Source organism: Canis lupus, chromosome 31 (genome assembly GCF_048164855.1).
Source record: "Canis lupus baileyi chromosome 31, mCanLup2.hap1, whole genome shotgun sequence".
In the NCBI taxonomy this organism is placed as follows: Eukaryota; Metazoa; Chordata; class Mammalia; order Carnivora; family Canidae; genus Canis; species Canis lupus.
In genome coordinates, this window is record NC_132868.1 from 6,297,719 (window position 1) to 6,325,596 (window position 27,878).

A 27,878-nucleotide genomic window follows, 5' to 3' on the forward strand; every position below is an offset into this window, starting at 1 on the left:
CAGAAAAGGAAAAAGTCCTGAGCTGGGACACTTTTTAATGCTGCTCTCAGCATTTGCAAATCGTAATGTCCAACAGTGCTTCAAGTTTTGGTGGCAATATTGAACCGAACCAGAGGCCTATCTTTAAGAAAAAGAAACAAAGCTAACTTTTAAAGTTTGAGTCCTGGCCCCGGCTTGAAGGTGAAGCAGTCGGTGGTCTTCTATTTGGGGACATCAAAATGAGGCTGCTCCACAGCCAGCCTGCGGCCCGGCCCGCATCAGCCTGCAGCCGAGGGGCAGGGGCTCTGCTCAGTCGCCCTTGCGATGGCACTGGCCAGGCCACCCCGGCACCGTGGACTTTCCGTCACCTCAGGCTCTCTGGGCGTTTGCTTTGGATCTTCACGTGGTTTTCCCGAATGCTGGAATTTCTGCTTAGGAATGTGGTTGTAGCTGGGAGCAAGGTTCTGCCCTCCTTCCTCTTGGCAGGGGCCCAGGCTGCCTGCCATGGTTTATGTTCCTGAGAGTCTGCGCACCTTGTCAGAGCACCCAGGTACCTGCCTGCTGCTTCTTGCATGCTTGTCCCTTCCCCCTCCTTCCCCCTGGGCCCTTCCTTCCCCAGCCCCGTCCTACTGTCCTCTTCGCGGCCACCTTTGCCTCCTCAGTTCCTCTTTTTCTGTTCCTTCTGTGGGCACCTCCTTTTTGTTTCTGAATGGCTGGGGGCTGCCTTCCCTTCAAATGACATCTTCCTTCCTTCCTTTTCTTTTTTTTTTTTTTTTCCAGATTTTATTTATTTATTCATGAGAGATACAGAGAGAAGCAGAGAAACAGGCAGAGGGAGAAGCAAGCCCCCTGTGGGGAGCCTGATGCAGGGACTCGATCCCAGGATCCAGGGATCACACCCTGGGCCTAAGGCAGGTGTTCAACAGGCACCCCAAACAGTGTCTTTCTTTACCCTAAAAGCCCTCTGTTGATCTCTCCAAGCACGTCCAGGGGGGCACATGTGTTGGAGGCGAATGACAGAGGTTGTTGGAGGTAACTTCGTGTGACAAGAGCAGAGTTAGGGACAGTCTCAGAAAGGGGCACTGTGTGTGCAGAGAGGCTGCTGATTCTCTTCAAGCAGATTCTATAGATTGTTCTTCCCAGCCATACTGCTGGCCCTGGACTGGTGAGAAAAAACGATGACATCCTTTCCCTAATTTGTACTTTAACTCGCAGTGAGGAAGTTGGGATTCTCATTGCTGACATTATTGTCTTATATCCAGACATGCTCTGTTTCTAGACTTTCTGTACCAGTAATAGTTTGTAAAAATGGGGTGTGATTTATAGTTGTGCAATTTTTTTTTTTTTTTTTTTTTTTAGTATTTTCAAGTCTGGAGTTCCCAGTGGAAGCTGCTTGTGGCCTCTGGTTTCTCCCAGTCCCGCCTGTCTCCCTGCTCACCCGCCGTATGGATCTTCCTAAATCTCCCTCTTGTGCTGGTACTCCATGGAGCCTTCAAGGCCCCCCTCCTTTGGACGAGATCTTGTCTTTTTCTTGTGAGAACACTCCCTAGTTGGCTGCCTTTCTAGTGGAGGAGCTCCATCTAGGAGTTCCGTGGAGCGGCTCCTTGGAGCCCTCTTCCCACTTGGCCGTGCTCCGCAGTGGCCGTGCTCACACCCCTCCTGATGCCACCCCTTCCTGCTCCTCAGCCTTGGGTTCCCACTTGGAATTCATTCTCCTTTACTTTCTTGTTTTCCTCCAGGGATTGGAGTAGAAGACAGCTTCCTGTCCGTGGTCCTAACAGTCCTCCAGTCCTGTCTTTCCACCTTTAGGTCACTTGCTATGTTTCCCCGGACCCCGTTCAGTTGGCATTCCTGCAGACTCCTGTCTGCTGGCCCCACAGTTGGGTTTCCTCAGTTCCTCCCACCCCAAGTGTGGTACCGGACATTCGTGGTCCAGCCTAGGCTGCCTCTGGCCAAATGGCTCTTCATTCTGTCTAGGGTTTTCAGGATTCCTGCCTTATCTACCACCAGCTTCACCTGTATTTCACCCCACTTGAACACACTTCATCGTGTCTCTGAATATCATACCTGTCCCTTAAATCCCAGATCACATTTCTCTTCTTCTGGGAAGCTCTCCTTGACTTCTCCCTCTCCTCCAATTGCAGGCTTTTATAGAATTGTGTAGGCCCATCGTAGAGTGTCTTGGATGAGCTCCCAAGTGCACAGTGGGTTCTTGCTTTGTCTTCTGACCACCTACCAAGCACGGGGCCGTGTGGCAGTTAACTGACTGATTGAGTGCAAGATGTCTCTTAGTTGAGCCCCATGACCACCGGTAAAATTCTTACAAGTTGGGACATTCTGGTCCAACAGTTCATAGGTTTTCTGAGCCTATATCTGGTGGGGTTTCTTTCCATGACTCCATTCAACATCGTTATGATGCCAGGTGGTGTCATCCGTTTTCATTTTATTGTGATTTTACTGTTGCACAATTTCTAAATTGAGCTTTTAAGACTGGCCTGAAATTTTAATTTTTCTCCTGTATCCATAGGAGAAAGGCCACTGCTCAGCTGACCTTTGGTTTCTAGAAGAATGTTTAAATCTACATTTTTCCTCTTTCTGAGGAGGTCAGGCTGGGGAGGTTGCATATTTTAGCAGAAAGCGTGTGCTGATGGGCACTTAGGAAGTTATAATTGATGTTTAAATTTTATTTATGCATTTCAATTAAGAGTTTTAAGAGCCTGTGAAGGTGGCCTGGGGTGCAACTTTTAGGGAAGGTTTATTGTTTGTAAATCATGAAGGACTGCTGCAGGGGCAGTGTTTTCTGGAGTGAGGCTGTCACTGAGAATTCTGATGCGGAGGACTTAGGCCATTGTTTCTACTAAAGTGGAAACCAAGCTAAAGGAGAAAAGAGTAAGGATAATACAGAATTGAGTCAAATGGGAACTTTTTTGTTTTAATAAAACATAAGCTATTTCTTATTTGATGGGTAGTTAAATATCTATTTTAAAATATTCCGACCTACCGCCCGAGGCAACCCTCTGGGGCTTTGTCATTTCTTTACCTTTTGACTTTCTTCTTAGTTTTCTGGAAAATATGTCAGTGATTTATGGTTTATACATCAGGGAATCTGTGACCTTATGGGGGGAGGAGGGGAGTGCTCAGCCCATGGACCCGAAGGGGCCTTTGTCTGTGACTTTAACTTAGCTCTTAGACAAGGTCACTGCCTTGTTGCTGTGGCTTCTCCTGCTAAGTCTACACTGCTCGGTACATGTGGGTGTCGTATTGAGTGTGGTGTATTCCTTCAGAGGGTGGAACGCCAACCCAGACAAGGGTTGACCTCCTAGTGTAGGAGGTCCCAATGTTGTTTGCTGGGTTATCAGGCACCAAGGTGGGAAAAGATCTTCTTTACCACTGATGTAAACACAGACAGGGTAAGAACCTTTCAAGGTGGATGCCCCTGACTCCTCCTGTAGGAAGTGGTTTCCAGTTTAAGCTTTGGATTCTAAAGGGAGTTTTGTTGTCCACCATGCCGTGTACACTCTGCACTGCGCGTGGTGCCACTTGAGTGGTGCCTTTTCATAAGAGAGGGGCTTGATTTTGAAATCAGAAGTTGGCCCTGGAGCATCCAGCGGTCCACACTGTGGGCTGTTCCTGCCTGGATTGAAGGGGGAGTCCTCTTCTGCACTATTTATCTGGTTGAGTCAATGATTCTGAATTCCCAGCAATGCCCTTTTTGGCCTCTGAGTCTTTTGACATTTCAGAGGATGGCCATTCTTCGCAGGTGTGACTCTTAGATCTTATAGCTGGGGACCCTATCAACTAATTTATGACTGCACTGACGGAAGATAGGAGAGCTCAGCCTCTAGACCTAATTATCAGCCCTGTTTTATTTTTTTTTATTATTTATTATTTTTTTTTTTAGCCCTGTTTTAAATTTAATTCTGACACATATGAGTTTATAGAAATTGCCAGGTATTCCTGGCAATAATGAGTGGGTCTGTCCAACCTTGTCCCTTAAATTTTAACTAAGAAATAAACAAACACAAAGACATTTTAGGGCTAATTTTAAAACATTTTGGGGCTCAAGAGAGGATGTGGGTGTATTCCAACATGCCATCGTATAAAGAAGTTCAGACTAGCATGTTTGTTGCCACAGCCAAAGGAGAGACTGGTGGTGGGAGAGAGGAATTAGCTGCTCCTACGAAGTTTTTCTGGACTGAGTATGCCTCCTTACCTTGGAGAGAGCTCCCTTACTCTTCTTTTGGCCTCAAGAATTTGCATCTGCACCTCCTCTTGTCCAAAGGGTGATGTCACGGGCTTTCAAAGACTCAGCTGGGACCACGTTGGGCTTGGTGATGCTGTAGTGTGTGTGTGCGCACCTGGGCTGTGCGGGCTTTCCTGGGCAGTTCTGAATATGTTGTTTGGGATTGCCCCCGGCTTCCCGTGAACTAACCAAAGGCACCCGATGGAGGCAAAGAGCCTCATGGAGAGACAGTGTCACTTAGTCTGCCCTCTGGCCTCTGGACCTCAAGACTTCCAAACGGCTGATTTCAACAGATATAAAATTTTACAAACTTCCAGATGCCGGAATTCAGTTTATTTTCTGCAGGCAGATGGCCTTTAGATAATTACTGAAGTAGTGTGGGAACCACTGCATAGAGGAATAGCCAGAATGTTCCAGAATGTTCCGGGAAGTTCTTCTTCCCTTTTTCTCATCATCATTCTAGCTGCTACCCAAGTGTATGTGTGGGGATAGGCAACGCCATTGTGTTCCAGGCTTACTGGAAGCCAGAAGCTGCAGAGCAGGGAGTAGAAAGAGACTATGTGAACTAGGACAACAGAACCTGCATGAGCGCTGAAAGGACAGTATTTGAAGTAACAGGTGTCCCTCACTACAAATTCATTCTTTATGAATCAGAAAGGGATGGTAACCCATTTCTTGAGTTTCTGGCATATATGGTTCTAGCGAGGCTAATTCTTGTAGTAGTCTTTCTGTCACATTAGAGTATCAAGTTTTCAGGATTTTTATATTAAATTGAAGAGATTGGGGGGGTGATTAGTTGGTGGAATAAGATGAATTCATTTTAGTGAAGTGAATGCTTTCATGTTTACAGTTCTTTTCCTAATAAAGTTTCTTCTGCACCAAACAAATTAATGTGTAAATAAAAATACAAGTTCAAATTATTGGTATAGTTTATTCTCTGCCTTCTGCCTTTGCTCCTTATTTTTCAAATGCATTACTTAAAGTGCAATATATACCCCACAACAGGATGAAAGAGCCCTCATAAAACTGGTAAATTCACACAACCAATCTGAATTTGATGTTCAAAATGCTTAAAGTAATTTACATGGGTTTGAAACGATGGTCCTTTTGGTGTTTCATGAGATGTGTTTGCGTATGTTAACGGCGTAGGAGTTGTTTTTTTCTTTTTCTGAAGAAGGAAACCCATCCGTATGTGGGATATAAGGCGAGGGCTATCTGTTGTGATTTCCGAGCTGTCCTGGGTCACTTTGCTCTAAGTCTTACATCACTAAAATAGCTTGCTGGTTATGCAGGGCCTTCCTGGAAGTTTCTAGAATTGATAAGCAATGACCATAGCCTCTTTTAAAATGGATTAATAGGATCTGTTTTTTTCTTTTGTTTTTTGAAGTGCCGACATGTGAGGTGGGCTCGAGTGCCCAGGTGCTGTGGATCCGTAGTGTGATACATGATCCAGGAAACGCTCCCCCCTTTCCCTCCTTGGTAAGTCAAACACCTCTGTGGGAAATGAAGACACCGCCAGTTTTATAGATTGAGACACAGTTATAGCTTATGAGTGTCACTTATCTCTGCTGTTAAAAATGGCAGTGAACGACCAAAAAAACGCAGCCCCAGAGAGGTGAGGCAATCTGCTCACGATTTCCCAAGTAATTGGAGGCAGAGCTGGGATTTGAACCTGTGTTCTTTTTTTTTTTAAATTTTTTTCTTTTTTTATTTATTATTTATGATAGTCACACAGAGAGAGAGAGAGAGAGAGAGAGGCAGAGACACAGGCAGAGGGAGAAGCAGGCTCCATGCACTGGGAGCCGACGTGGGATTCGATCCCGGGTCTCCAGGATCGCGCCCTGGGCCAAAGGCAGGCGCCAAACCACTGCGCCACCCAGGGATCCCTGAACCCGTGTTCTTAAGCCTAACATAATACTACCTCATAGTGCTGGGAATACTTTCTGAGAATCAGGCAGACACGCTTTTTAATTTTTTTTTCCCTTACTGAAAAAAGAGAAGCTCACAATAAATAGTAAGAAATTAGTTTTTCAAACAACTGTCTAAATCAGGAGATGGCAAATTTTTTTCTGAAAAGGGTGAGCTAGTCAATATTTTAGGATTTGCTATTTGATTTTATAAATCTCTGTTTCAACAACTCAACTCTATGTTGAAGCACTCGCGCAGCCACAGACAATAGGTAAATGAGCAGACATGGCTGTGTTCCAATAAAACTTTATTACAAGGACCAGAGGCCAGCTGAGCTGGATTTTGCCCATAGGCTGTAGTTTATCGAGCCCTGGTCTGTATACTTACAGCACTCAGAGATCTCACAGTATGACGAGTAAGTGTGTTTTAGTGGCCAGTAGGTATGAGTCCTTTAGCAAAATTTCGCTTGGATGCTCTGAATTTAATCTTAAGTGACTTTTAATGAAGTCTCCTGTAATTGTAAAAACCTACTCTTTATTTTTTAATTATAATTTTTATATTTATTTATTTATTTATTTAAATATTTTATTTATTTATTCATAAGAGACATAGAGAAAGAGGCAGAGACATAGGCAGAGGGAGAAGCAGGCTCCCTGCAGGGAGCCTGATGAGGGACTCCATCCCAGGGCTCTGGGATCATGACCTGAGCCAAAGGCAGATGCTCAACCATTGAGCCACCCAGGTATCCCAAAACCTACTCTTTAGAATAAATGCATCTGCTGTCATAAGTCTGTAGGCCCCAAGTGTATTAGCTTAAGGCAGGCACCTAGCTTGCAGCTTTGCTCCAAGTAGGCTTGATAAACACTGTTCTTTCAGTGTATTTAGTTAGTCTAGAATGTATAACTCTTTATGAAATAAGATCAGATGGCATTTCCTCTTTTGGTCTCTGTGTAGTTTCTAAATGTGACATTTTTATTTTGCACCCTTAAAAATGCTATTGCTTATACTTATTAGGGCAAACATGCAATTATTTTGGGCTGTCTGATAATTGTGTTGCTCAAAAGTGTTCTGGTATCACATCTTCCTCTTTTATTATGAGCAAAACCAGATGTTTATAAGAGTCAAGTTTGAACAAGGTTGATGCACGTAAATCATGGGATAACATGGTGATCTCCTTTGCCACATACGTTAAATGAGGTGGTTCTATGTTTTTTGTACTTAACTTTTTCTGTTTTATTTTATTTTATTTTATTATTTTATTTTATAATAAATTTATTTTTTAATGGTGTTCAATTTACCAACATACAGAATAACACCCAGTGCTCATCCCGTCAAGTGCCCCCCTCAGTGCCCGTCACCCGTTCACCCCCACCCCCCGCCCTCCTCCCCTTCCACCACCCCTAGTTCGTTTCCCAGAGTTAGGAGTCTTTATGTTCTGTCTCCCTTTCTGATATTTCCCACACATTTCTTCTCCCTTCCCTTCTATTCCCTTTCACTATTATTTATATTCCCCAAATGAATGAGAACATACAATGTTTGTCCTTCTCCGATTGACTTACTTCACTCAGCATAATACCCTCCAGTTCCATCCACGTTGAAGCAAATGGTGGGTATTTGTCGTTTTTTTTTTTTTTTTTAAGTGTTTTTATTTATTTATTTTTTCTTTTCTTTTTTTTTTTAATTTTTATTTATTTATGATAGTCACAGAGAGAGAGAGAGAGAGGCAGAGACACAGGCAGAGGGAGAAGCAGGCTCCATGCACCGGGAGCCCGACGTGGGATTCGATCCCGGGTCTCCAGGATCGCGCCCTGGGCCAAAGGCAGGCGCCAAACCGCTGCGCCACCCAGGGATCCCTCGTTTTTAATGGCTGAGTAATATTCCATTGTATACATAGACCACATCTTCTTTATCCATTCATCTTTCGATGGACACCGAGGCTCCTTCCACAGTTTGGCTATTGTGGACATTGCTGCTAGAAACATCGGGGTGCAGGTGTCCCGGCGTTTCATTGCATCTGTATCTTTGGGGTAAATCCCCAGCAGTGCAATTGCTGGGTCGTAGGGCAGGTCTATTTTTAACTCTTTGAGGAACCTCCACACAGTTTTCCAGAGTGGCTGCACCAGTTCACATTCCCACCAACAGTGTAAGAGGGTTCGCCTTTCTCCGCATCCTCTCCAACATTTGTTGTTTCCTGCCTTGTTAATTTGCCCCATTCTCACTGGTGTGAGGTGGGATCTCATTGTGGTTGTGATTTGTATTTCCCTGATGGCAAGTGATGCAGAGCATTTTCTCATGTGCATGTTGGCCATGTCTATGTCTTCCTCTGTGAGATTTCTCTTCATGTCTTTTGCCCATTTCATGATTGGATTGTTTGTTTCTTTGGTGTTGAGTTTAAGAAGTTCTTTATAGATCTTGGAAATTAGCCCTTTATCTGATAGGTCATTTGCAAATATCTTCTCCCATTCTGTAGGTTGTCTTTGAGTTTTGTTGACTGTATCCTTTGCTGTGCAAAAGCTTCTTGTCTTGATGAAGTCCCAATAGTTCATTTTTGCTTTTATTTCTTTTGCCTTCGTGGATGTATCTTGCAAGAAGTTACTGTGGCCGAGTTCAAAAAGGGTGTTGCCTGTGTTCTCCTCTAGGATTTTGATGGACTCTTGTCTCACATTGAGATCTTTCATCCATTTTGAGTTTATCTTTGTGTCTGGTGCAAGAGAGTGGTCTAGTTTCATTCTTCTGCATGTGGATGTCCAATTTTCCCAGCACCATTTATTGAAGAGACTTTCTTCCAGTGGATAGTCTTTCCTCCTTTATCGAATATTAGTTGACCATAAAGTTGAGGGTCCACTTCTGGGTTCTCTATTCTGTTCCATTGATCTATGTGTCTGTTTTTGTGCCAGTACCACACTGTCTTAACTTTTTCTTCTTTTTTTTTTTTTGTCTTAACTTTTTCTTTTAGAAGGATACTTCTGACACCTGAAGGCCTATCTGATTATTGTACTGGTTATCATCTAAAAAGATGGGTGTGTGGGGGGCACCTGGTTGGCTCAGTTAGTTAAGCGTCTGACTCTTGATTTCAGCTCAGGTCTTAATCCTAATCTCAGGGGCGTGAGATCGAGCTCAGTGTGGAACCCACTTGGGATTCTCTCTCTTCTTTTCTGTCCCTCTCCTCTTTCTGTCTTTCTCTTAAATAGATAAATAAAATCTTAAAGATGAGTGAGGGAAAACTGAATAGTTTTTGTTTCTTTAAGGATTTTGAGCAGAAAAGTGCTCTATTTGTTTAATCATTTATCCTTTCCTTAATTCATAGAAACACATAACTTTAGCAAGCCCATGAGCTTGATACAGCCACTGGTCCCTAGGTATTTTTTCCATGAGTATTGAAAGGATTCTTCACTTTAACAGCAATGATATAAAAAGGTAAATTTAGATTCAAAAGTAATGGAAAACTATATATGGCATCTTATTAACTGGAAAAAGCAGGTTTCAAAATAATGTATTTAATAAAATCCCATTCATCTTAAACACATACACATAATCTGTACACACAAGTGCATGTGTGTTAAAAAGTCTACTAGAACATATACCAGCAATATATGCCAAACTCTAAACAGATTATCTCTATGTTTGAGGACGTTTGTACTTTATGAGTCACATATTCACTGCTGTAGTTTTTCAGCAGTATTATACATGTGCAATCTAAAAACAATGAAAAAGAAAAGATTAAAGTAGTGAGTGTTCATCATAGATATTGTGTAAAAGAAGGGGAAAAAAATTCACCCATAGTGCTTTTGACATGGACTAACAGTATTGCCATTTAATGTAGTCTTTTATAATATATTTTTGATAAGGAATTTACAGAGTGGAAATAACGGTAAACATAAAATTTTTCCTATTGTTTTTCCCCTTGTTATATACTTTTTATTATACATATATGATATCATATTACTGAAAATTGTTAATAAACCTCATTTTAATGTCACATAATAGTCCATCATGTAAAGGCAGTATAAAGCAACTTATTTCTTTTTTGCTGGATATATATACATATTATTTTTAGGTAACAAAAATCATAGACAGTGCTTAAACGATCATGCCAAGGGGAGGGTAGCTCACACTCATGTACCTGGATTTGAATCCTGCTTTCCAGCTTCTTATAGCTCACACTATGATCTACATTGTGGAAAGGAGACATTTAGTGCATAAAGTATATGCTTCATAAATGATAACAACCACTATTATCAAGCTTTCTTTTAATTGAAGATTCATTCATTAGGTCTGATTAGCTGCCATTGACTTATTATTTTAAAACCAACCATTTTCAGTAAGATTGCTAACTGGCTTTGCAAAACTGTTGTAGATATTTATACTTCACCAATAATATATTAAGTCTGTTCTACTAAAACTTCACTATTATTGAGCATCATCATTAATTTTTTTTTGTCTATTTGATAATATTCCTTCATTTTGATATATTCCATTATTTACTCATTATGTTGTTTGGTTGGTTTTCTGTTTTTTGTTATTTTGTTTTTTTAAGAGGGGGAGAGCATATGTGAGCACAGGGGAGGGGCAGAGGGAGAGTGAAAGAATTGTTTATACCTGTTTACTATTAAGATTCAGCACTTAAAGATTTTAACAGAATTTGTTTTTAAGAATATTAACTCTTTGTTGTTAGTATTTCCTTACTTCATTTGCTTGCTGACTTTATCCTTTTTTTTTAAAAAAAGATTTTAGTTATTTATTTATTCATGAGAGACAGAGAGAGAGAGAGAGAGAGAGAGAGAGAGGCAGAGACATAGGCAGAGGGAGAAGCAGGTTCCATGCAGGGAGCCCGATGCAGGACCTGATCCCGGGACTCCAGGATCATGCCCTGAGCCAATGGCAGGTGCTAAACTGATGAGCCACCCAGGGATCCCCTGACTTTATCTTTTGAATTAAAAGTTTATTACAGTGTTGCCAGATATTTTTTTCATCATGATATCAGTACTTAAGGAATTTAATAAAAATTTTCCTTCAGAGAGAAAATGAGTGAAAATATCAGTGAGGGTGACAAAACATGAGAGACACCTAACTCTGGGAAAAATGAACAAGGGGTCGTGGAAGGGGAAGTGGGCAGGGGTTGGGGTGACTGGGTAATGGGCACTGAGGGGGGCACTTGGCAGGATGAGCACTGGGTGTTATGCTATATGTTGGCAAATTGAACTCCAATAAAAAAATTAAAAAAAATTCCTCTACTTTCTCCTGATATTATTACAAATATTCATCTCTAGAATTTGGAGAACAGTTCAGTTATTTAAAAATGGATCCTGTTCTTTGTAATTTGTCTCATAGTTATAGTCTGCCTTTCTTTTCCTTCCCTGACAAAAATCTACCCCCAATTTTACTTTAATGAGGATATTCAGAGAATTAAGATATTTGTATGAATGAGGAATCTCAGCTGCACATTACTTCATCCTACAAATAGAAATCTATTTTATGGCCAGGCACCTGAAATTCTTTCATTCTTTCTTTAATCCCCTTTTGGTTGGGGGAAAGGTGGAAGTTTCACATTTTGAGATGTTCTCTAGCTTTTACCTATATTTTTAACTACTGTGTATCGGTACTTTTTATGTAGTAGAACCTGATGTATTATGCTGGATATGATTAAGTCATTATCACAGTGCTTTTCTTCTTGTCTCATGTTCGTGCCCAACTTCTGGTGTTTGTGTTCAACGTTATGTAGTGTGACTGTGGGACAGAGATGGTACTGGTGGAATCACATATGCGTTGGTTGGTATCCTCACTTGTTGAGTTTAGAGCAGTCACCTAAATTATTAACTTATTTATGAATTATCATGTGCCTGCAACAATGGTTTCCTAATTTACACATTCCAGAAGGTAGAGAATTGGCTAGATTTCTCTTTTCGAGATCAAGATTAACCTGGCTTTGGACAGATTTAACCACAACTCAGGTCTCTAGCTTTACTTTTCTTGGTTTTCTAGATTTCTTTCACATAAGGAAAGTGAAAGGGCATCAGTTTAGAGTGGGAAGAGGCAATGAGACACTGGACTGGGTTTCTGGAGACAAAAAGACTAAATAAATAGGAAGCCACATGCTTACTGAGTTGCTCTCATTGTTTCAATTGGTGCCACTGTGCTGATTGGAATTTTATTTTGTGTTATTTCTGGTGCATTTCAATGTATATTATTGACACAGGTACATCAGTTGCTTAAACATGCTGAGTGGTTATATTTTGGAATAAAGATTTAGCCTGTCAGTCTTAATAATGTCAGAAATACTAAAGCTGTGGACTCCACTTCTTATTATTCCTGTCTTGTTGCCTTGTCAGCCTGATGGAAAATCTCCAGGAGGTGATCTGGAGAGGCTCATGCAGGTCTGATTTCCTTGGTCACATGCACTTCACTCCTCATTTCCCAAGTTCGCTGACAGGACAATTGTCTGCCTCTACTATCCACACTAGAATGCATTGGAATTCCCATTATGGAGCTGGGGAAACCTTGCTTTCTCTCCAGTATGGGATTTTGACGTTTTTCCTTGTTTGTTTAGGTGAGTGTCTGCCAAGTATGTTTTGTTCTGGCTTTATGACCACTATAAATATTTGTGAATCACAGATGTGTGGTCAAGTTCGGAATTCATTTTCTTTCCTTTGCTTCATGTTTGAGTCAGGGTAGTGATGGTATATGTGTGCTGTTCATTCTCACACACCCATTAGAGGGGCAGATGTATGTAGGGTTAATTGCTTGGATTTGAAGATTTATATGTGCCTGTAAGGATATTGGTCCCCTGATTAAACTGTGCGTAAGATCTTTCTGGCAGAACTTTCCTAAGGGCATAAAAATGACCCTGTGTTTGGATTTTTGAATTTCATGGGACTTGGGGTTTTCCTGCATTGTGGCCTCCAGATCAGAGGGTTGGAGAGGCTTCTGTAGCTGCAGGGTTGCAAACCTAATCAGTTCGTGTTCTATCCACTGGAGCTTCTCATGTGGTTTTCATGTGTGTTTGTGTCTCTTTTAGCCTTCCAGGCCACTGTGGATCGAGTCATTTTGCTTCATTTGCTTTTGCTTACAACTTGGACAGTAACCATGATTGGTTAAACCAAAGCAGAAAAAGCAAAGGTTTTGGAAAGGAAAGATGGTCAGGAGATTCTGGGAAGCAAATACCACCATGTTTTCAAATAATGGTATCTAAGAATAGTGAAAAGATTTTATGTTTCCAACATTCAGAAATTAGGTGGGTGCATCTAAGTTTTTACAAAACTCAGATTATTTTTTGGGTGGGTAAGGGGGTGACTGCCTTGCTCAGAGCTCTCATGTGCCTTTTGAGAACTGTGCCTCCTCTTATAGCAAGCCACCTCCCTGCCACAGTGATGGTTTGAAGGTGCAATACCTTGTCAAGCTAGCCGATCATGTGTCCCACCTGGTGGCCACCCTGACTAATTCTAGTTTAGGCCATGCCTTCATTTCGGGCTCTAATATCTCATTCCTTCTCTCCAACTCAAAGATAGCAGTTAAATGTTCTTCCCTCTCTTTCTAGCATCATTGGTTTTTATTTTCCCCTTTCTGTTGGATCTTTCCAACAGGAATGGAAACATCTGCCATCTTTTTTTTTTTCAAAGATTTTATTTATTTACTCATCAGAGACACACACACACACAGAGAGAGAGAGAGAGAGAGAGAGAGAGAGAGAGAGAGAGGCAGAGACATGGGCAGAGGGAGCCCAACGTGGGACTCAATCCCGGGACTCTGGGATCATGACCTGGGCCAAAGGCAGATGCTCAATGGCTGAGCCACCCAGGTGTCCCCCATCTTTTTTATTTTTATTTTTATTTATTTATTCATGAGAGACAGGGAGAGAGAGAGAGAGAGAGAGAGAGAGAGAGAGGCAGAGACACAGGCAGAGGCAGAAACAAGCTCCCTGTGAGGAACCAGATGCAGGACTCAATTTCAGGACTCAAGGATCATGACCTGAGCCAAAGGCAGAGAGACTCAAGCACTGAGCCACCCGGGAATCCCAACATCTACCATCTTAAAAAAAAAAAATTACCTTTTGATTTTAATTTCCCTTTCAGCTACAACCCACATCTCTCCCCCCCCCCTCTTTTTTTTAACAGAAAAACTCCTTAAAGTCACTTGCCTCTATTTCTTTTCCCCAATTCCTGTGTTTGCATTTCCTCTTGAACTCATTTTGACCACTCAGTCTTCCATCAGTACTGCCTCCTCAGGTCACTGTCATGTTACTGACAAGGGGGTCAAGGCTGCATCAGCATTGTACTTGGCAGTCAGTTGGTCAGCATTCCTTTGCTCATCCCTCCCTCTTCTTCAAAGCACTTTCTTCAACTGATTTCAGGGCACGTTTTCCTGGTGTGATTCCTTAACATTTCTAGCCATTTCCTCTTAACCTCAGCTGCTCATCTCCTTGCCCTCTGAGCCCTGGAGTCCCTGAGGATTCACTACCTTGACCTTTGCCTCTAGCTTTGCCCATCATCCCCACCATTTGCATAATTTCTGCCCTCCCCATAATGTAAACTCCATGAAGGCAGAGATTTTTTACCTATTTTGATCACCGGTCCATCTCCAGGCATAGAGAAGAGCCCAAGAAATAAAAAGCTATCAATAATCATTTATTGAATGGATGGATTTATAGAGGTATGGATGGTTGGGTGGATGGATGAATGGATGGATGGAAGGATGGATAGATCTTTTGGAATTTTCCAAACTGAATGAGAAAAACCCTATTTCTAATTTGAGTACAGGGCTGGAAGTCTTTGAGCTTGTCTACATGAGGAAGGAATGGGATTATTCCCCTTCCACTTCCAACTTCAGTTGGTATGTTTGGTATAATTTTCCCCTTATTTTCCGACAGGTAGATATTTGCCAGTTCACCATTTCTCAGCTCACATGTCACTTCTCTGGATTTTACTCTTCCTCTCCATGATCAGATGAATGAAGTTGCACTTCCTCTGTGTCCCCGCACTCCTGTGCATGCCCCCACTATGGCAATTTAAAATTGGATTCACGGTAGTATTTGTTGTGTACATGTAGTCTTTTTTATTCATATTGCAAAGCCCTTGGCTTGATTGCGTTTCTCTTCTACTTAACACTCTGGCGCGCAATAAGCACTCATTATGTATGTGTTATTTAATGAAGTGATTTAGACTGAAATTTTGTAAAACATAACTTACTCTAATGGTCCTTAAGAGTGCAATAAAAATGTGCCTCTCTAGCCTTCTGATTGTGCTACATTTAAGATGTTTATTTCACGATTTTACAATAATTAAATAATTAGATTTGCTAAAGCCATTATAGCCTGCCCCCAAATTGTCCAGCTGAGGCCTGATAACCCAGTGTACTGCCTTCTGAGTAATCTTTGCCAACTTCCAGTATAACTGAATATTATTCGTACTGTATCTTGGAGAGGAAAGAGTGTGTGGTCGCTCTGAAGTCTCTTTCTCCCTAATGGTTGTCTATAAGATGTGAAGATGGCTGAAAAGGAAGGTGACAGTGGTTAAACAGCACATGGGCTGAGACTAGCGGCCCCTCCCCTGCACTGTAGGATCAGATGTCAGTTCCTTCCTGGCATTTACATTTCTTAAATTCAGCATTTGGACCTCCTGTCAGTGTCATGGAGAATTTCATCAGTATCATCTTCAAGGAGTACATATTCTTAAGTGTAAAAATAGCACAGCACAGCATGACTATCAGGTCATGGTGTTGAGCCAGGCTCAGCACCCCGAAGTCCTACTTCCTGTAAATTTAGTTATTGAAATGTACATGTTTAAAAAATAACAATGATGTGTCTTTACAGAGTCCCTACCATGCTGGGAGCCCAGATCCATGTCAGTTGAATGTACATATATATATTTATAGATAGATAGATGTACATAAAGTCATAAATGTAGGTAGCTGTAGGTATATAAACATACAGATATAGCTATAGATGGGCATAGATACAGATATAGACACAGATATATAGATGTAGATACTGATATATAGAGATATACATGTAGATAGGTTTATAGATACAGGTATAGACAGAGATCATGCTATTTTTAAGACTCATGAAGGCCACTATGTCAGGATTGCCATCAGTGACATAAATGTCTAAAACAGTGTGCTAAAGCCCGGCATTGTGGCTTAGCTTTGAATTTTTAGTAAAGTAATGCAGGGCTGCTAAAGCATCCACCCAATAGAGGAAAACCACAGCTATGCTTTTAAACCTTTTAAATTTATTTAATTTATTAACTTATTAATTAATTTAATTAATTTAATTTTTAACCTTTTAAATTAGTGATCTTTCACTAACCTGGTGCTACAAGCACTTGTGAGTGTGTATGTGCACACACACATACACACACATATTTTTTACTGCACAATGTGGACAGTTGCTCACCGTTTTTATCAGCCATTTGAGCACATATACCTGTACCATGCTGCCATTGTGTTCACAGGTGGGAGCATGAGAGAGGATGCATCTACAGGGCAGGCATACAGTAAGCAGCAAATAAGAAGGAACAATAATAGTGAAGCATGTGAGTGACCACACACTTCCTTGATTAGTGCTCATTGTAAAGTATCCTCACTGAACCAAGCATCTTTTCCGTAGGATGGTGTAGTGCTTTTCTCTCAGATAACTATGACTTTTTTTAAAAAAATTTTTCTGGAAAGCCGTCCTTCTTAACTTAATTTGATACATAGTTATATGCTAGCTTTATCATTCCACTACCATATGTTCTAGGAGCTGATTGTGTCTGCTTATAACTTTCTATTTTATGTACTATATTATGCTCTTCCAACATTATTGCATAATCTAGGTGTAAAAAAGGTCTGTGCAAAGGTCTTAGAAGTTTCTTTTGGGATGTCACAGTAATTATGAATTATGACAGCTTTGGTGATTATAATGTTCAGTGTCATATATATTCTAGCTTTGACTTTTTTTTTCTTTTCTTTTCCTTTCTTTCTTTCTTTCTTTCTTTCTTTCTTTCTTTCTTTCTTTCTTTCTTTCTTTCTTTCTTTCTTTCTTTTCTTTTTTTTAGAGCTATAACCCATGCATGAGAGCAGGGGTGGGAGGGGCAGAGGGAGAGAGAGAGCATCCCAAGCAGGTTCCATGCCCAGCATAGAGACTCTGGTGGGACTTGATCCCAGAACCCTGAGATCATTACCTGCGCTGAAACCAAGAGCTGGACCCTTAACCTGAGCTATCCAGGTGCCCCACTGACTCTTGTTTTGTTATTCACAGTCTGTCTCAATGGCGGAGCATTTACAAAGTAATTTTTGTTTTCTTAAGCAAACCCTAAATGATCAGATATACCTACAACTAACATTTCTACCCAAAGATGCTGGGTTTATGGAGATCTGATGGATTTGGAGTAGCTTTTTCTCCTTTTCTGGAACTCAGGCCAATTCCACATGTGTGGAAAGTGCACAGGGTAAATATTCCTATGTCAGCCCCACCTAGCAGCAGTACTCACCCCTGTTTGGGTATGAAGGAGGATTTGGACCAGTTCTCCAGGGAACATCATTCAACAGTCCTTCCTAATGTAGCAATGACAGTACAAATTTAATAAAGATTCTCTAATAATAGGAAACATTATATAAGTCACTGGTAATAATCTGGTAGTAATTCATAATATGGCTCACATCACTCAAGCCTTTATCCCAGGCCCTGCTACAACTGTTTTACTTGTATCATGTCATCTTCTCAGTGATCATGCAAAGCAGGTTTTAATGTTATCCCCAGTTTAGAGGTGAGAAAACTGCGAGGCATAGAGAGGTTGAGAAATTCACCAAGGTCACACAAAGATCACCTGGATGGCTGTGGATAACATGGACCTTCTTCTTCTTCTTCTTCTTCTTTTTTTTTTTTTTTAAGATGTTTTATTTATTCATAGAGACACAACACACAGAGAGAACACAGGCAGAAAGAGAAGCAGGCACCATGCAGAGAGCCCAATGTGGGACTCGATCCAGGGTCTCCAGGATCACACCCTAGGCCGCAGGTGGCGCTAAACCACTGTGCCACCAGGGCTGCAGCATGGACCTTCTTAATCCAGTGTGGATTTCAGTCCCTTTAGTTTGTAAAGGTCACCAAGGAAGCTCCCATGGCAGAAAATTATGGACAAGAATTGTAAAGCAGTAGAACCCACCTATTTTAAATGTTGTAAACTAAAGCTGCTATAGGTTTCTGCAAATAGTGTCTTGGTTTTATTTCACTGAGCTAGCAGATATTTTGAGGGTTAGAACCCACTCTCACTGTGTAATTTTCTGCAGAAAACACATGATTGGTGGTTAATCTCAAACAAAGATCCCTCATGGATAAACATCTGTATAAACAAAGGGTTACTCTCCTACATCTTTTCCTGTATATTGGGGTCATTGAGGACTAGCGGGCATCACAATTAATGTCTGATTGGAAATTACGTTTCTATTATTGATGTAAAACGCTAACCCTTTTTCTTGAAAGTTGTGACAAAACTGGTAAGGTGAAATAATCTGTATCTACCCTACCTCCCCATATCCAAGCAGACATTTATTGAGGACATACAGTGGATATGACTGTTTTGGGCCTTGGAAATACACTGATAAACAAGACAGGCTCCCAGTTTCACGGAGCTTACATTTTAGGTGGGAGAGTTGGACTATAACCAATAGTTATATCACAATAAAGAAGAAGAGTATCATGTAGTGGTCAGTGCTGTGCAGAGAACCCAGACTGGGCCATGTGATAGAGAGCAAGTTGTGGGCAACTTTAGATTCGCCTGTGTGTAATGAGGAAGGGGAGAGTGGTATGAATTGACCACAGAAGTGGGCAAGAGTTAGAGCACGTAGGGCTTTGTAGGGCAGGACACCAAATATGGATGTTCGTCATGGGCCTTGAGAAGCCTTGGTAGAAGCTGTGCAGGGACTGGATTTGTTTGCATTTTAAAACTGTCATTCAAAATTGTCAGAGTTACCATTAGGAAAGTGGACTGTGGATTAGCAAGAGGGGAAGCAGGATGACTAGCTAGAAGGCCATGGCAGGTGATAAGGTAAGGCATGATATGGCACAGACTAGGGAGTGGTTGGTGGAGGTGGTAGAAGTGGATGGGTTTGGTGTGTTTTTAGAAGCAGAGTCAATGGTACTCTGATGGCTTGGCTTTGGGGAAGAGAGGAAGAAAAATTAAGAACAAATTGTAGGTTTTGGACTTGAGAAAGTCAGTAGATGGTACACCACTTATGGAGACAGAAGTCCTGGAGTCAGGGGAGGCACAGGTTTTGGAGGGAAAAATAAGAATTCTCTTGGGGCCATGTTAATTTTGGGTTGACAGCTTTCTTCTTATTATTTTTTTAAATTTATTTATTCATGAGAGACACACACACACACACACACACAGAGGGAGAGAGAGAGAGAGAGAGAGGGGGGGGGGGAGGCAGAGATAGAGGCCGAGGGAGAAGCAGGCTCCATGCAGAAGCCTGACGTGGGACTTGATCCCTGGACTCCAGGATCACGTCCTGGCCGAAGGCAGGCACTAAACTGCTGAGCCATCCAGGGATCCCCGATAGCTTTCATTTTTCATCCAGTTAGAGAGAGTAGGCAGATAGATATGTGAGTCTGGACTACCTGCGAATGCTTGGAACAGGAGGTAGGTTTGGGAGTCAGACATATCAACAGTATTAGAGTCCAGGGCTGTCCAGTAGGATACACTAGCGAGAGGGAAACAGTGTCGCAGACAGACCCATGGGTGCTACAACGTTTGGGGAGGGTCTTAGCATCTGTTGGAGAGCTCTTCCTAATATCTCACTTGATACTATGGTGCTTTGATACTTGAAGTCCCAAAGGTAATTCTCCCCTTGAGAGAGATTTCATTCAACATCTTAGCAGCAAAATTCTCCACGGTTGTAACATTAAATCCCATTCTGGTTATAGAAATAAGGTCAGATTCTCACAATGAAGTCTGCGATGGTAGTTTTTGTCAGCATTTATTTTGCCTTTTTTCTTTCAATTAGCAGTTCAGGCTGTTTTTTGTAAATGCAGTCTCTTCCCAGTTGAATCTTTGGAGGCGTGGGGCAAGGCGAGACACGGGTTTTAATGATCTATCCGGGTTTCCTTGTTACCAAAATGCTACTCTCTGACATAAAAATCTGCCCTACTGTTTTCGCATCCTGCTCTTTTAATTACTGTATTTTTTTTCTAGGAACCTTGAGCTAGTGAAAGTTCAGTATTTAAGAGACTCGTCGAATATTTTTCCCAACATATTTCATGTTCTCAGTGGCAGTGCTGGCAGCAGGCAGTGTACTTATTGACTAAGTCAATCTCTGTGAGCATTTGCAAAGTGCTGGGTAGGAGACTATGACATGGTGTTAATAATAATGCAGCAGGTAGAGATGCAGGCCAGAGAGCCACTCTGGGTTTGATTTCGTGCAAGGAGTTTATTTACCCCCCTAGCATTGTGGACACCTTTTTGTAAGAGGATCAGAGTGATGAAACTCAGGGTGTCATCAGAGTTTTATCAGTGGCTTAGAACTTTGATTTTTTACCAAGGAGAAATGCATTTGGCTTATTAATGCGAATTTGAAAGCTCACCTTTCTCATAGTGAAAATAAGATTTGACACTGGCCATTAAGATTCCCCAGGGCAGCTGTGTGTACAGTAAACCAAGATATAGGGCTGAATGTTGAGAAGGAACAGGTTTGATCCAGCATCCACATGGAGACCCTGTGAAAAGGACATCGATGACTTGTAAGGCACGGTGATCCAGCCATGGATTCTAACAGTAGGCTGAACTGAAGAATCAGGCATTTATTGATTTATTTCCCAGTGGAGCATTTCATGGGGAAAATGCTGATTTATAGAAAGGAGTTGTTGTATAAGTAATCTAAAAGATCTCATTTTTTTAAAAAGCCACTTTGTGGGATGCCTGGGTGGCTTGGCGGTTGAGCATCTGCCTTTGACTCAGGGTGTGATCCGGGATTCCCAGGATCAAGTCCCACGTCGGGCTCCCTGCATGGAGCCTGCTTCTCCCTCTCCCTGTGTCTCTGCCTCTCTTTCTGTGTCTCTCATGAATAAATAAATAAAATCTTAAAAAAAAAAAGTCACTTCGTTGAGGTATTGACTTAGAAAAGCCAATAAAAAGAATATATCTAAATGTGTATTTACATACATTGATGAGTTTGTGAAACCACTGTAAGCATCAAGGCCTTAAACATACCCAAGACCTCCCCAAATTCTTTTTTTTTTTTTTAAGAATATTTAACCTAAGATCTAACCTCAGCAGATTTAAATCTACAACACAGTATTATTATTTTAGCTCCAAGTACTATTGTGTATAGTTGATCCCATTTTAAAAATTTGTGTTATTTTTAGAGATTGAAAATCACTTCTCAGGAATGCCTTTTGGAACAGGTCAGTTGGGGTCAGAAGTAAACTTGCAGCACCTTAACTCAGTCAGCCTGAATTTTAATGTTACATGATTTCCCTTCTCTGCTGCGCCATGGTATTAAGATTTCAGAGATAAGTGTAGTGCTGCTGTGTCTTCTCAAATGAGTAATGCGAAGCTCACTGAGGGCATTAAATATAAAATGTGAAATTTCCCCCAATTGATCAGGACTTTTAATACTTGCTTACAGGTTGTCTGTGAGGCCAGAGAACATATGACCTGTCGTTATGATGAGATTTTACAGTTGGCCCAGGCTTTCAGATGGGGTTGGTGAGAGGAAAGGGAGTTCTGTTGTTCTTTTTTTTTCTTTTTTTTTTTAAGATTTTATTTATTTGCGAGAGAGAGCGCACAAGTGGGAGGCAGGGAGAAGGAGAAGCAGGCTCCCTGGTGAGCAGGGAGCCCGATGTGGGGCTCGGTCCCAGGACCCCGGGATGGTGACTTGAGCTGAAGGCAGATGCTTAACCAACTGAGCCACCCATGTGCCGCTCGCTCTGTTGTTCTCTCTCTCTTTTTTTTTTAAAAATTTTATTTATCTATTCCTGAGAGACACACAGCCAGAGATGCAGGCAGAGGGAAAAGCAGGCTCCCCATGGAGAACTGGATGTGGGACTTGATCCCAGGGCCCCGGGATCACGCCCTGAGCCCAAGGCAGACGCCCAACTGCTGAGCCACCCAGGCGTCCCCCTCTGTTGTTCTTCTTAAGAGTAATTTTGTTCTACCGTTTTTAGAATTAGAAACATGGTGAAGCATCTTCCTTATTGTTGTCAACAGTGACATTCTGACAGAAATCCAACAGGATCCCAAAAGCCAACAACACTGAAATGTGCCTGAGAGGGTCAGGTGGAATGAACAATATATTTCTCTGCCTCTTTACCACGTAACAGGAAAGCCTATGACTTTATCACTTGCAAAATTCTGGAAGATGACAGAATGGGATAACAAAATCTCTTAATGACAATGAAAGAGACCAATTCTCCGGTGGACGTGTCCTGTTCCTGCTCTTGTTGCTTTATCTCTAAAGCAGAGAAAAAAATTCCACCTACTGGCTTTAATGAAATGGAGAGTCAGTCGTCTGTCCAGATTCACCCCATGTCGCGTGTGCAGCCCCACTGCCCCCTCTCTGGGTGCTGCTGCTCCCCGTGCCAGACATGAGGGTTTCTGGGTGAAACATGTCACCCAGAGCTCCTGAGTACTGCTCAAGGAGTCTATCCTCCCATCAGCACAGAGTAGGATTTGCAGCTGAAAACTCCCCAGACAAATGTCTTGCCCAGATTTCAGAGTTGCTGAGTGGCACCTCGGTGGCATCCACTGGAAGGTGTTGGACCAGCCATGTTACTGACATTCTATGCATCGAGCTCCTGTCAGCCAAGGAAGGGTCAAGACAGCCTTTGTGCCAATGACGAAGAACGCATTTTTGGACGTGTAGTTTTATTTATACTGGATTCCGTTCAAGTTTATATTTCAGTGGATTTTTAGTCTTAATTTTAGCAGTTGCAGATCGGGAATTTTCTGCTTATTTCTTCCTCTTTATTGGCAATGTAAGAACTAGAATATGATTTGGATGTTATTAAGAAAAATGTATGCTAAAAGATGATGGAGACAATCTAACAAGTCAGAGATTACATAGAGACAGTATCTGCAAGGCATGTGATAGACCTAAGGTTACCATCTCTAATCTACAAAGAGGAATTGATTGATAAGAAAGATTCAAATAACCCACAAATGAATGGGTAAAGATATGATTGGCAATTCAACTATGAGTGAATTCTGATGTCCAGTAAGTAGATAAAATAATGATCCATCCACAACTGAAATTCCATTCTTCTGACTGGTGAAACAAAAATAAAATAAAACCCCTGCTGGTAAAGATGCTGATAAAGGGGACTCACCCCCATTCCTGATGGAAATGTGAATTGTTTACATTTTTGGGAAAGCAGTCTGTCTGACAGTTCCTACTAAAAATATACACACTCTGACCCAGTTGTACCACTTCTGGGAATACAGATTACAAAAATAAAAATGCAAGCACGGATAGAGAAGACTACGTGTGTTGAGTGTTTATAGTATCATTGTTTTCAGTGCCCACTCCTACCCCCAAAGCCCTCAAAAAACTACCTTGCATGGTGAGTTTATGTATCAATTAAATGATGAGAATGCCTCAGATATGGCGCATCCATTTAAAAATTAGTTTCAATCACTCCTGGTTAACTTGGAGAGGTTTTGATACTATTAAGTGAGCAAGATAGATCCTATTTTATAAAGCAGGAAGACCTCATCCTCCAAGCCTGTATACATATGTTTGGATGTAATTACGTGAACACGGAGAAGGATCTAGAAGGGTATCTGCTAGACCATTAACAGTGGTTATGAAGGGAGACGGAGAAGCAGCTTCTAAGAAATGGCCCAGCAGTTGGCACCGAGCTTGCAAAGGCATGAAGGTGTGGGAATTTGGGGACCATGAGTTCCAAGCCAATTGTACTGGATGGACTCTGTTGAGATCCGGATACAGGTCAGATCATCAGAGAGCCTTTGCATTTCTTTCAAGGGCTTCAAGTAACTCCTGCAAGGGTTATAGACTCTTCTCCACCCCCAACCATCACTTCCTGATGTGAGGCATCCTTTCTGAGGGTCTTCTATAATATTCGTTCTCCCTTTCCACTGCCTCCTCTTAGCAGATAAATATTCACCAGCAGTGAATTAGAAATCCTGAAGTCTGCCCTTAGGTATTTGATAGAAGATATTTAATATTTCCTCTTCTCTCCAGCACATGGGGAACCCAGGACAAGTAAGACCATGCTTTCCTGTGTCTCAATTGCCTTTTCTACGTGTGCAGATGCTGTAATCACTGGTGTATTATGGGTAATGGCAAATACTGTAACTAAGGTACAGTGTCACGGCAAGGGCTTAACTTTCTCTTCGAGAGGTGCTGTGTAGACAGGCCCCGCAGCAGCTCGCCGCTGGCACCTGCTGCTGCTCTGACTTACACGGAGGACAGCAGGTGGGTGCCAAAGGGGGCAGAAGTAACTTGCGGGGCGATAGATGCGTGGGCCCGTGGCAGAGGTGAGGGTTTCCATGACCTTCTGGAAGCCGCTCATCTGGTCCCCTGTTGGAGGAGCTCCTGCGCGGCCCAGATTCCAGGACCAGGCCCTGGAAGGAGCCGTGGGGGGAATCCGGTTGGGCTGCGAGGATGCGCGTCCCGTCGCCAGTGGTCTAGTCGTGACTTTTCTCTAGGTGACACTCCGGACAAACAAGGGTCGTTCCTAATTTTCTCATCTGGAAGCTTGATTTGTGTTTGCTGGAGTTGAGTAGATGGGGTTGAGCTTTCTCCCGCCCTTGGCTGACCCCGACTCTTGAGGGAACACTGTGCTCCCCAGACGAGTCCACAGAGGGTCCTTGGGTGGCATTTCCCGACGTGTAAGGTGCCGGGACCGGGGTGCGTGTGCGTGCGGCCCCCGCTGCGGAGTCAGCCCCTGAACGCCGTCACCGCCTCGTCCCCTTTGGTCCTCGGCTCGGAGCTGCATTTCCTCCTCCCCTGGCAGGACCCGGAGGAGGGTCTTGCCCCATCCTGTCTCTGCCTCTGTCCTGACTTCCCAGGGGAGGCACAGAGTCCGGCCGGAGACTCGGTCCTCTACTGGTCTTGAGTGGTTAAGATGCCCGTTACTGGTCCGAGTGCCTCTTCGCACCAACAGTTGTCTCTAGGACTTTCTATCCCATTACTTGTCTTCAGCATGTGGAGCTGTGTTTGCTACTAGCTTCTTATTCTCTGCTGTATAAAGACATAGAAATCGGAGTTCCCGTTTCTGGGGAGCTTAGCCAACTGTGCCCCCAGTCTCTGTCATCTACAGGGACAGTTGTTGTGTGCCAAGGATAAGGATCGCTTCTGTTGGGTGGCAGGAGTTGTGAGCAGCGGCAAGCAGATTGATTGCAGTCATAGGAAGGGGTCTGACAATTACGTGCTGAAACCAAATACCACTGGTTGGGAGGCGAGGAACATGGGCAATGGAACGTGTGCCCTCATTTCGCACCATCTTGCATATAGGGCGTGTTTCAGACTGCGTGTTTCTGTTCCCACTAAAGTTCATATTCCTGTGTTGAATTTCTAACCTCCAATGTGATGATGTTAGCAGGAGAGCCCTTTGGGAGGTGACAGTCAAGCCCTCGTGGATCGATTAGTGCCCTTATAAAAAAAGGCATAAGAGGGCAGCCGGGGTGGCTCAGCAGTTTAGCACCGCCTTCAGCCCAGGAGTGATCCTGGAGACCCAGGATTGAGTCCCACATCGGGCTCCCTGCATGGAGCCTGCTTCTCCCTCTGCCTGTGTCTCTGCCTCTCTCTCTCTCTCTTAAATAAATAAATAAATAAAATCTTAAAAAAAAAAAAAAAGGCATGAGAGAGGTGGCTTTCTCCTTTGCCACCCCTCTCCGCATTCTGCTGTGTGACAACACAGAGGGAAGACAGCAGTCTGTGAACCAGGAAGCGGGTTCTCACCGGACGCCACATGTGCTCGGACCTTGGTCTCGAACTTGCCAGCCTCTGGGAGTGTGAAAATCAGTGTTTGTTGTTCAAACCTCCCAGTCTGTGGTAATTTATTACAGAAGCCTGATCTAAGACGGGAGGCATGTGATAAATTTTAAAATGATGTTATCAGTCAGAATGGCTAGTAGGCAGGGGAGGTGTGGATCCCAGGATCAGTGGTGATTATGGTATAGAGGTGAAGGAAGATGTCTCAACAGAGGAATGCAGTTATGGAATCAGGTGAATGAATTCAGGCTTCAGGATCGTTCTTCCTCCCCTTGAGTTTGAAAACCACAAGCAATGAGAGCCAGCTTCGACTTTGCAAATTGTAGGCAGTGCCGGGCAATAACTAGAATCGGTGGGGAGCAGTGCACAAACTGGGATCCCACTTAAGGCTTAAATAAATACAGATCTATGTGAGAAATTGAAAAAAAAAAAAAAACCTATTTGAGCAAAGCAGATGATGTGCGTAAGTGGAAATGGGAAATATATTCTGCGCATACAATCCAGTAGGATAGCATATTTAATTAGAAGTTGCAGTTTATGATGTTAAGAATATGCTCTTTGAAAAACTTGTCTGTGAATTCTGTCCAACTGTTTTTATTTATTCAGTGCAGCTTCTTATGGACAAAATGTAAAAGCAGCAGCATCTTAAAATAAACAGTGGAGAGTTGAAATGCCTGCTATAAATTGCTTCTTATTTTTTACACAGCAGAATAAAGAGCGACTGTATAGTATGTAAAAGGTAATTAGAAAATTGTCCAGTGACTCTCCCAGGCTTCCTGTTTGAGGAGCTGAGACAAGTTTTGGGGGCTCGGGCTTCCAGCTCAGTGTGCCCTGAGTATTTGGGGACCATGGAGAGCAATGTCAATGTCAATGATAAAGGACATTTCCTCTTGCGTGGCAGGAATTTCCAATAAGTGGCTGGACTTTGGTTGGAATCACGGGAGGGGGCTGATGGTAATTGGTCTCACCGGTTCCTTTCCTCCTTACAGTGCATAGTGCAATGTAATTCCATCATTTTTTTTTTTCTCTTTAATTTCACCCTAAAGCAGAGTGTCTCAGCCTCAGCACTATTGACATTTTTGGTTGGATAATTTCTTTTTTGGGGGGAGGGGGGCTTTCCTGTGTGTTACAGGATATTTATCAGCATCCCGAGCCTCTGTTCACTAGATGTCAGTAACATCCCCTAGTCATGACAGCCAGAATTGTCTCCAGACATTGCCGCATGTTCCCAGGCAGAGGGAGCGAAATTGCCCTTGGTTTTGAACTATTGGCCTAAACCCACTCTACTAAATCAGAAGCAGGACGTAACAAGTCTTGAAGACATGTGCGTGCTTGTGTAACCATGTATCTGTGAAGGCCAGGCCTTGGGCTTGATGCACTGCTATTTTCATGTTGCCTTTGACAGTATTCCTGACCTCATGCCACTAGCTTCCATCCAGGAGATAGCCCAGGGTGGAAGCTGGAGAGCAGGACCTGGCATTGACAACATTTAGTCTTTTTCCTGGAGGCTCCTGGAGGCTCGCCTCCATCTAGATCTAATTGCTGGGAAATGAGGGGCCTGCCCTTTTTTTTTTTTTTTTTTTTGTAAAGATTTTATTTATTTATTCATGAGAGACACACAGAGAGAGAGGCAGAGACACAGGCAGAGGGAGAAGCAGGCTCCCTGTGGGAAGCCCGATACTGGGACAGGATCCCAGGACCCAAGGATCACACCCTGAGCCAAAGGCAGACACTCAACCACTGAGCCACCCAGGTGCCTCAAGGGGCCTGCCTTTGATGTGTAATGACTTCGGGGTTTATCCTGTAGTTACCAGTG

The 27,878-nt window shown here is 42.6% G+C and overlaps 1 protein-coding gene across 13 annotated transcripts in view; it reads left to right on the forward strand.

Annotated features, from left to right (window-relative positions):
- SEMA5A (semaphorin 5A) overlaps positions 1–27,878 on the forward strand; it is a 475,568-nt gene that overhangs the window by 98,026 nt on the left and 349,664 nt on the right. For 11 of the 13 annotated variants that reach the window (XM_072807363.1, XM_072807354.1, XM_072807350.1 and 8 more), the window contains one exon: positions 5,610–5,701. The exons of the other annotated variants lie outside the window; for them this stretch is intronic. The gene's annotated coding sequence lies outside the window, so the exon portion shown is untranslated. The remainder of the gene's footprint in view (positions 1–5,609; positions 5,702–27,878) is intronic. 13 annotated transcript variants of the gene reach the window in all.